Raw genomic sequence first — 10,117 nt, forward strand, 5'->3', positions numbered from 1 at the left:
TCTATTTTGAATTTTTATTCAAGCAAAAAATAAAAGATTTACTGTTATGCAGACTACTGCAATATTGTAATAATTGTATAATTAATGTCAACCCATTCATGACTGCATATTAGAATGGCTACTTGGACATTTATTGGAAAATGACATCATTTGTTTACTTTTGAACTTCAGCAAAAATCAAACATTTCCCCTACTTTGAGCTCCATTTCAAGGTTCTTTTCATAGTAAAACCAATCAAAATCACCACTATTTCTATAATACGTTTTCCATTCTATCAAATGAGACCAAGAAAACGAGAATACAACCATAAATACTATATGAAAATAGACCACAAAGTCGGCATTTTAATTAAAAAAATGGTCGGAGTTTTTTTTTCTCATTATGAACTGCATGCTACAGGATATTTTTTTTATGGTGCACACTGACCACACAGACCCATTCTGTCACATGTGGGCCTACCAGTTTTCTCCTGCTTGATTTGAAGCCGCTAGAATTTATCAGTATACATACGTACGTCAAAAACGGTGGCTCGCAAGACACATATATACGACCAAAACAGTCAAAGGGTTAAAATAGTGGATGTCTAAACCAAATGTTTTTTACAATGAAGCAGTAATGTGAAGAATACTTAAAGAAAACTAAGAAACTATTTGTTGTACTTATAGATTTAGAAAAGGTACAAAAGGTTGATAAGGCAGCAATGTGGTAGATGTTGAAAATGTATGGAATAGGAAACAGATTACTAAAAACAGTGAAGAGTTTTAACCCTCTCAGGGTCGACAGGCACTCTCCCAGACTTGTTCTCAGGGTCGTCAAATTTTCAAAAGAAAAAAAAAAAAATTTTTTTCTTATGAAAAGATAGAGAATCTTTTCCCGATCATAATGACACCAAAAGTATGAAATTTGATGGAAAACTTACGGAATTGTGCTCTCGCGAAGTTAGCGGTCTCAACGATGTTTACGCATCGGCGATTTTGCCCACTTTGAGCCCTATTTTCAGCCAATTCCAGTGTACTAGTCGACAAAAATCATAACTATTTCACTAGAACTCCATTTTTTCTATCGAATGAGTACAAGAAACCACCCATTTACCGATTTCAACTATCCAATAAAGTGGTCAGAATTTAGCAATTTTGCCAATTTCACACAAATTTCAAAAGATGCCAATTCCCAAATAGGGTCCAGAATAAACAAGACATTCCTGACACTAAAATAACATCTCCTCTGTCCATTAGTCACATCGCCACACCCCTCTTACATTTTTTGCATTCCACTTTGAATTTTTATTCTCACAAAAAATAGAAGATTTACTGTTATGCAGACTATTGCATTAGTGTAGAAATGGTATAAATAATATCAGCACACTTGTGAAAGAATATCAGACTCTCCAGTTGATGTGTATTGGACGCACAGCATGATTTGTTTACTTTTGAACTTCGGCAAAAATCGAAGATTTCCGCTACTTTGAGCTCAATTTCAAGGTACTTTTCATTGTAAAACCAATCAAAATTGTCTCAATTTCTGTAATATGTCTTCCATTCTATAAAATGAGACCAGAAAAACTAGAATACCATCATAAATACCATACGAAAATACAGTGCAAAGTCGCTGTTTTAAACCAAAAACACTGTCAAAGTTTTTTTTCTCATTATGCACTGTGTGCTGCAGGATTTTTTTTATACTGCACACACTGACCACATAGACCCATTCTTTCATATGTAGGCCTACCAGCTTTCTCTCACTAGATTTGAGGGCGCTAGAATTTAAGCGCACTAGTACGTCAAAAACCTTGGTGTGTAAGCCGTACTAGTATGTCAGAAAGAGTTAATGTGGATAGTAAGGCTGAGGATATGGCACTTAGGATAGAAAGGAACTATTTCCAATAAAAAAGTAAGCCTTAGAGAAGAATGTGTTAAGTCACCATGGTTGTTAAAGTTAACATATTTATGGGTGGGGTTGTAAAAGAAGTGAATGTTAAAGTGTTGGGCAGAGATGTGGGATTAAAAGCTGATGAATCTGATACAAGGTGGAAGTTTATCACAGTTGCTCTTTGCTGACTTCACAGCTCTTTTGGGAAATTCTGAAAAGTTGCAGTGGAGGAATTTGGGAGAAAATGTAAAAGGGAATTATAAATGAACATAGCAGAAAAGAACGAGGTGATAAGAATAGCAGTGAAAGATTTGATACCACACTGGAGGGAAAGAATATGGAGGAAGCACATGAATTCAAATTTAAAAGAGTGGATATTTTGGCAAACGAGTCTTTCAGACTTATTTGCCAACATGGAGGAAAGGAAAAGGCAGGTGGCGTGTTAATGCAACTGTAGAAAGACAGAAGTTTATCAATGGAGGTAAAAAAGGGGACTGTACGAGAGCACATTTGTATATTAGTGTGAGGCATGGATTTTAAATGCTGCAGCGAGGAGAAGGCCGGAGGCACTGGAGATGTTATAATTGAAAGCAATGTGTGATGTGAATATTATGAATAGAATTTGGAGTGTAGACATTAGAAGATCCTAGGTATGTAGTAGGTTGGTAGACAGCAACCACCCAGGGAAATAAATGTACAGTGGACCCCCGGTTTACGATATTATTTCATTCCAGAAGTATGTTCAGGTGCCAGTATTGAACGAATTTGTTCCCATAAGGAATATTGTGAAGTAGATTAGTCCATTTCAGACCCCCAAATATACACGTACAAACGCACTTACATAAATACACTAACATAATTGGTCGCATTGGGAGCTGATCATAAAGCGAGGGTCCACTGTACTACCATCCTGCTGAGTGAGTGTGAAACGGAAACCTCTAGTTGTTTTATATGATTGCTGTTTTTTTAGGTCTCATAAACATGCAGGTGACACTACACGCACATGCACGCACGCGCGCACACACACACACACACACAAACACACACACACACACACACACACACACATACATACATACATACATACATACTGTACATACATATTTGGGTTTTCTTCTAATTTTCTTAATAGTTTTTGTTCTTATTTATTTTGTCTTATCTCCATGTTGAAGTCAATTGTTCCTCCATAAAACATGTATGTTTTTAGAGGTGACTAAAATGCAGGAAGCAAGGTGCAAGTAACCCCCCCCGTCTCCTGTATAGATTACTAAATTAAAAAAAGAAAATCTTTAGTTTTTCTTTTTTGGTCACCCTGCCTCGGTGGGATACGGTTGGTTCATTGGAAGAAAAAAATTTAGAAGATGGAGTGGGGTTATTTAAGGTGTAATTCAGAATGCTGGGAAAGAACTGTTCGGATGGTTTGGGCATTTAAACTCGAGTAGAATAGAATGACTAAAGCATGTACAAATGTGGTGCAAGGAGGGGTAGGGTTGGAGAGAGAGGATAAAGGAGGTTTTGAGTGCTAAGGGCTTGGTATCCAGCAAGCTTGTATGAGTGTGTTAGAGCAAAATGAATGAAGACAAGTGGTGTCTTTGAAAATGCTAAACCTGTAGGGGTCATACAGTGCATGAAGGAACAGGAGGCATTACAGAACCTTGAGGAATATGATGTAAACATTAGCCATTATTATATTCATAGGGAAGCATCAAACCCATAAGGATCACAGAGAGCTTGGAGAATGGGTGGTAGTCAGGTATGATCCAAGGAATGGAATCAAGAACCCTTTACCAGCATCAAAGGATCCCCCTTAAAGGAATATATATGAAAAATTACTTCTATATATTGTAATGCAGTTTTATGCTCAAGTAAAGTGGTAGTGTCTTCAGCTTATAACAAAGGGACCATGGTTTGATCTCGGCACAAGTGGAAACATTGGGCATATTTCTTTATACCTGTTGCCATTCACTTAGCAATAAGTAGGTACATTATTATTATAGTAAAAACTAAGCACTAAACACACAAGGATGTAAGTAGGTAAAATACCTGGGTCTTAGCCCACCATTGTGGGTCACATCCTGGGGATGAGGTCAAACATCCCTCCAGGTTAATAATCCAAATGAAGACTTTTATATTTCTGAAAGCTACTAAAAACTACTGAACTTTTGGGTTTTGTACTTTCCACACATATTATTGAATCATCATTTGCCTGCTAATTAATTACAATATTATACATGTATTTAAGGGAAAGCATTAAGCCCACAGGACTCAAAGTGCCTGGGAAATGGAAGGCAATCAGGTTTTAACCAAGAGTGAGAAGTACTTGTCCAATTTACCAGATCAAGATAAGATTTGTTCAGATTATTAACCCAGAGAATTAGACACCCAGGATAACCCACGAAAGTCAGTGCTTAATTGAGGACTGCCTGTCTTATTTCCATTGAGGTCCTTCAATCTTGTCTCCCAGGATGTGACCCACACCATTCTACTAACACTCAGGTACCTACTTACTGCTACAAATACAAATTTTTATTTCTTTGCATAGTATACGATGTGTGATTTACATGTTATATTGTTAAGCACAAAGAAAGCCACCAGCATGCCTGAATATTTAAGGAAGCATGCCTAATATTTCCACCCTACCAGGGACTGAACCCTGGACTCCTCAATGTCTGAAGCGATAGTGTTGCCTACCAAGCCGTGTGCAATACTGTACTTGGGTATATTCACTGCCGAAACATTTAGCATGAAAAACAGGCTTATAGTCGAATACAGGTGGTAAACATAACACTGTAGACAGCAGTAGTAGTTCTGACATGATTATGTGGCGGTTAGTCTTGATAGGTGGCAGTCAGTCCCTCAAGCTTAAACTATAGACTTCGTATGCAGCATTGTGTACCATCAATAATACTCGTCTGACACACCAACACCATGGTATCTAGGTACAGGGGAAGTCTTCTGTAACTCCATTGCTAAACAACTATTTAGCATGACCTACTTCCACTAGTTGGCCATTCTCACCTGTGATGCATTCTCCAAATGCTTCACCTCACTTCTGCTCTAGTATAAATAATAATAATAAATAATAATAATAATTGATTTCTACAAGTACATGATACAATTTATACAGACCTAGCTGACACCAATGACATACTATATAGAAAGCCCCTGGTTATGCAAAGCATTTCAGGTAATTACAGCCTCTCCTCACTTACCAATGTACTCGTTTACCAACGACTCGGACTTACAACGGGCTCTCTGACCAGTATGCATACCTGTAATGTATATTAGAGCTTATTTCCTCTATTCTGTTGTTAGGTAAGACACATATGCAACAGTTAGGTATCTTTATTTCGAAACGTTTCGCCTACACAGTAGGCTTCTTCAGTCGAGTACAGAAATACCTGAAATCTATTCTGTTTATTACAATATACACTACATTACTGTATAAACATTTAAAAAATATACCAGATATGTTATAAATGGTGACATTAAAACAATATCAAAGATGGTTGACACAAACCCACTATCATTATAGTGTCCTCACTTAATGATGAATTCGTTTACCGACATGGTCTTAGGAACGGAACTCTGTCGTTAAGTGAGGAGAGGCTGTATTATTTTTATTTTTTAACACATCGGCCGTCTCCCACCAAGGCAGGGTGGCCCAAAAAAGAAATACTTTCACCATCATTTACTCCATTACAGTCTTGCCAGAGGCACGCTTCCACTACAGTGTAAGTGCGGTAAATTTTGTCCCCAGGATACAACCCACACCAGGCAGCTAACACCCAAGTATTTATTTACTGCTAGGTGAACAGGGACAGGCGTCTTAAGGAAACACACCCAAATGTTTCCACCTGTACCAGGGAGTGAACCACAGACCTCAGTGTGCAAGCTGAGTGCACTACCAACCACATGCCTATGCCTCAGGCTTAATGAACTGACCACAGGCTGACAGATCACTCACATTATTTCTGGTGATATACTATTCACTTGTACTCAACTGAAGAATTATTATTATTATTATTATAACAAGGGGAAGCACTAAACCCACAGGATTATACAGCACCTGTGGGGGGTGAGGTATTCAAACTAATTCAGGGAACTGGAGTGCAGATCCAATTCCCTAGATCAAGAGCCCCACCACCATCAAGGACCCTTCCTTGAGGGGATTCAACTGAAGAGGTCTGCTGTGCAGGCAAAAGATGGTAGCCCATAGCCTGGTAGGCAATGCTTTCACTTCACATGCTGAGCATTGCCCGAGTAGAAACACTGGGTGTGTTTCTTTCACCTGCTACTCTATTCACCTAGCAAGCAAGTAGGTACCTGGGTGTTAATCTACTGGAATGGGTCACATCCTGGGGGACAAGCTTGAGGACCCCAATGGAAATAAGACAGATAGACCCTCGATGACATCATACTGCCCATCTGGGTTATCCTGAGTGGTTAACCCTTCCGGGTTAAAAATCTGAACAAAATCATAAGTGCTGCAAAAATGCCTTATTCATCAACTTGTTGGTATTGAATACCATCAATAATACACCTGGATCAAAAGCCCCTCACTTACATCAAGGAACTTCCAATGAGGGGATAAGGTAGGGCAACCAGGCAATAATTTGAAGCTATGAGTCTATTTGTTATTGTGAAAACTCAAAATTGGTAAGGACTCAATATAAGTAAGTCACACTGTTTAACTGTATTATTTTACATTAAATGTAAATTATGTACCATTGTTGTAAGGGTAAAGCATGTAACTTCAGAATGAATGTATAAATTTAAACTATAGTCCATTAAAAATGTATAGATTTTCTTGAATAATGATTATCACACTGGCAGGATATTACGATTATTACACAGTATATAGGGAATCATAGGCAATCAACTTTCATCCAAAGAAATGGAGGTTCAGACCAGTTCCCTGGATCAAGAGACATTGAACATTAGGAATGATAAAGATAATGTGTAGAAAGTTCAACTATTTACCCAATAAATTAATATTTTCAAAGCATCAAATAAGCTAGACAACAAAAAAGTCCATTATTTCCCCAGGTATATAACCTATCGACCAACAATGTATGTAATGGCTGGTTAATGGAGTTCAAGAACTACACAAATAAGTTTATTAAGGTGCAGTCATATGTAAGTAATTACACATGTTTAGGTGATTACATTAACATACAAAGTAACATGCGTAAATTACCTAGGATAACCCCATAAGTCAAAATCTTATTTCCACTGAGTCAACACCAGACAAGAACACTTTAATCCCTAAAATAAGTATTACAGAGGATTACGACAAGACATATGCCTCTCAGTATCTATATATCTTTTCTTTGTTTATGTATATATATACAGTTAGGCAGTAAGGTAACATTTATGTTCTTAAATCAATATTTATGAAGACATCATTGAGATCAATACCAACACAGCTCTACTGACTTAAATATAGTTGTATAGTATTCTATATTAAACATTTGTGATACACCCAACCATCTTTTTAATCATTCTGGTGATACTGGATGATGAAGATGTATTTCTAGAGATATTTATAGGTAATGAAATTGTTAATGAATAACAGAACTACTAAATTAGTCGAGATGTAAAGTAATGTGGAAGGAACTACTCAAAATGTTTATATAACTCATGTGCGTTCCCTGAATAACTAAATTATGTGACGCTGTTGATTTGTACTTAATATTGTTCCTTGCATTACACAGAAGAAGAAATAAGAGGAAAAGAAAGCTAGAGCAGGCAAGTAATTAATGTGTAAACAAATACTGAGTGACCATTGAGGGCCAAGTGCCTTGATTTTCGGTTCTTGTATAAATCATCACCCATGAACACTCTGTTCGGAAACTTCTGTCAATTATGAGCAAGACTCACCTGAATTTCAGAGGAAAACAGCAATAAGAAGGGTGATTTAGGAAGAGTGACAAGTATGCTTGTTGTTGTTCTGGGAAAGGAACCGTCTGATAGCCAAGATGGCGGCGCTGGTCCCTGGCGCCAAGTTCAACTTATTCTTCTCACCTCCTCTTACTCTCACTGCTTTATCTATGAAAACGAGTTGTAGTGAAATAATTGTAAAACTACATATTAGGTCTAGGAACTGGTCCTCATTGTTCCGTTTGTCAAGAAAGTTACATTGGTAATTAGTTTATGTTCTTATGTAACGGTCAGTCACTAACAGTACGGGCAACATTTTTCTTATATATCTTTCCATACAGCTTTAAAATATGTTGTTTGAGCCAGTTTTCTGTTATTTACATACGATTCTTGTTACAGTAATAGAGTCACTATAAGATAACCCACACTGCTTGGCTTTCTTAGGTTATACTGGATTATTAACCCTCCCTGAGGTTAATAATTCACTATAACTTTTTTTTCAGTCAAGTCTAGTTTAATTTTGTTCTTTTTATATAAGTCGTGCATTATAGAGCAGTAATTGCAGTATACAAAATAAATTTTTGTTTCATCTTCAATAATTACAGTGTAATACAGACTATTACAACTCAACAAAAGTATAATTTTCATTAGAACTGCACATAGAACATATCGGCTTTTTTTCTGAAACCCTGTACGACCCCTGTGGGTTTAGCGTTTCCTCATGAACACCCTGGATTACAATAAGCGACAGTTTCTCAAAAATATTTGACTCGAGGTCAATTAGTCTCGTCCACACAGTAGACGAGACTAACAATTTTACCGTCATATAGTATACTGGAGTAGACCTGGAGAGGGTTTAGGGGGTCAACGCCCCCGCGACTCGGTCTGTGACCACGCCTCGTGATGAATCAGGATCTGATCAACCAGGCTGTTACTGCTGGCCGCACGCAAACTGGCGTACGAATCACAGCCCGGCTGATCAGGTACTGACTTCAGGTGCCTGTCCAATGCCTTCTTGAAAACAGCCAGGGGTCTATTGGTAATCCCCTTATATATACTGGGAGGAAGTTGAACAGTCTTGGGCCCCTGACACTTCTTGTGTTGTCTCTCAGTGTACTCGTGGCGCCCCTGGTTTTCATTGGGGGAATGTTGCATCTGCCGAGTCTTTGCTTTCATAGGGAGTGATCTACGTGTGCAAATTTGGTACTAATCCCTTTAGGATTTTCCAAGTGTATATTATCATGTATCTCTCTCGCATTCGTTCCAGAAATAAAAAATCAAGGGACTCCAACCGTTCCCAGTAATTTAGGTACTTTATCGTACTTATGTGTGCTGTGAAAGTTCTTTGTACACTTTCGAGGTTAGCAATTTCGCCAGCCTTGAAGGGGACAGTTAGTGTACAGCAGTATTCCAGCCTAGAGAACATAAGAACATAAGAACGAAGGAACACTGCAGAAGGCCTACTGGCCCATGTGAGGCAGGTCCAAGTCTCCTACCGGCTTAAGCCAATGCACCCAACCTAGTGAGGTCAGGTCACATTGACTTAAGGGAGGAACACGGCAACCGACCTGGTAGCACAAGCTATCAGGTCCAACTCACACCCACCCACATCCACTCATGTATTTATCCAACCTATTTTTAAAGCTACACAACGTTCTGGCCTCTATAACTGTACTCGGGAGTTTGTTCCACTCATCCACAACTCTATTACCAAACCAGTACTTTCCTATATCCTTCCTGAATCTGAATTTTTCCAACTTAAAACCATTGCTGCGAGTCCTATCTAGGCTAGATATTTTCAGCACACTATTTACATCCCCTTTATTTATTCCTGTCTTCCATTTATACACCTCAATCATATCCCCCCTAATTCTACGTCTTTCTAGAGAGTGCAGATTCAGGGCCCTTAGTCTATCCTCATAGGGAAGATTTCTGATACATGGGATCAACTTTGTCATCCTCCTTTGTACATTTTCCAGAGAATTTATATCCATTCTGTAATACGGTGACCAAAACTGTGCAGCATAATCTAAATGAGGCCTAACCAAGGATGTATAGAGTTGAAGAACAACCTGAGGACTCCTATTATTTATGCTTCTTGATATTGCGAACACTTATGCACTGTTGTCTTGGTTTCAGATTACTGCTAACCAGAACTCCTAAATCTTTTTCGCAATCCGTAATATTAAGATCTACATTATTTAGTTTATATGTGGCATGGTTATTGTCCTGTCCAACATTTAGAACTTTGCATTTGTCTATATTAAACTGCATCTGCCACTTCTCCGACCACTGCATCAGTCTATTCAAATCTTCCTGGAGTGCTCGAATGTCCTCGTCAGAATGAATTCGACGGCCTATTTTG

At 38.1% G+C, this 10,117-nt stretch overlaps 1 protein-coding gene across 2 annotated transcripts in view; it reads right to left on the reverse strand.

Moving 5' to 3' along the window:
- Positions 1 to 7,865, reverse strand: part of LOC128684774 (zinc finger protein 721) — a 51,406-nt gene extending 43,541 nt beyond the window's left edge. Inside the window, exon 1 of one of the 2 annotated variants that reach the window (XM_053771032.2) lies at positions 7,753 to 7,865. The gene's annotated coding sequence lies outside the window, so the exon portion shown is untranslated. The remainder of the gene's footprint in view (positions 1 to 7,752) is intronic. The other variant, XM_053771034.2, reaches the window with a different exon arrangement.
- Between the last annotated feature and the right edge of the window lie 2,252 nt (positions 7,866 to 10,117).

This window comes from Cherax quadricarinatus, chromosome 5 (genome assembly GCF_038502225.1).
Source record: "Cherax quadricarinatus isolate ZL_2023a chromosome 5, ASM3850222v1, whole genome shotgun sequence".
Classification (NCBI taxonomy): Eukaryota; Metazoa; Arthropoda; class Malacostraca; order Decapoda; family Parastacidae; genus Cherax; species Cherax quadricarinatus.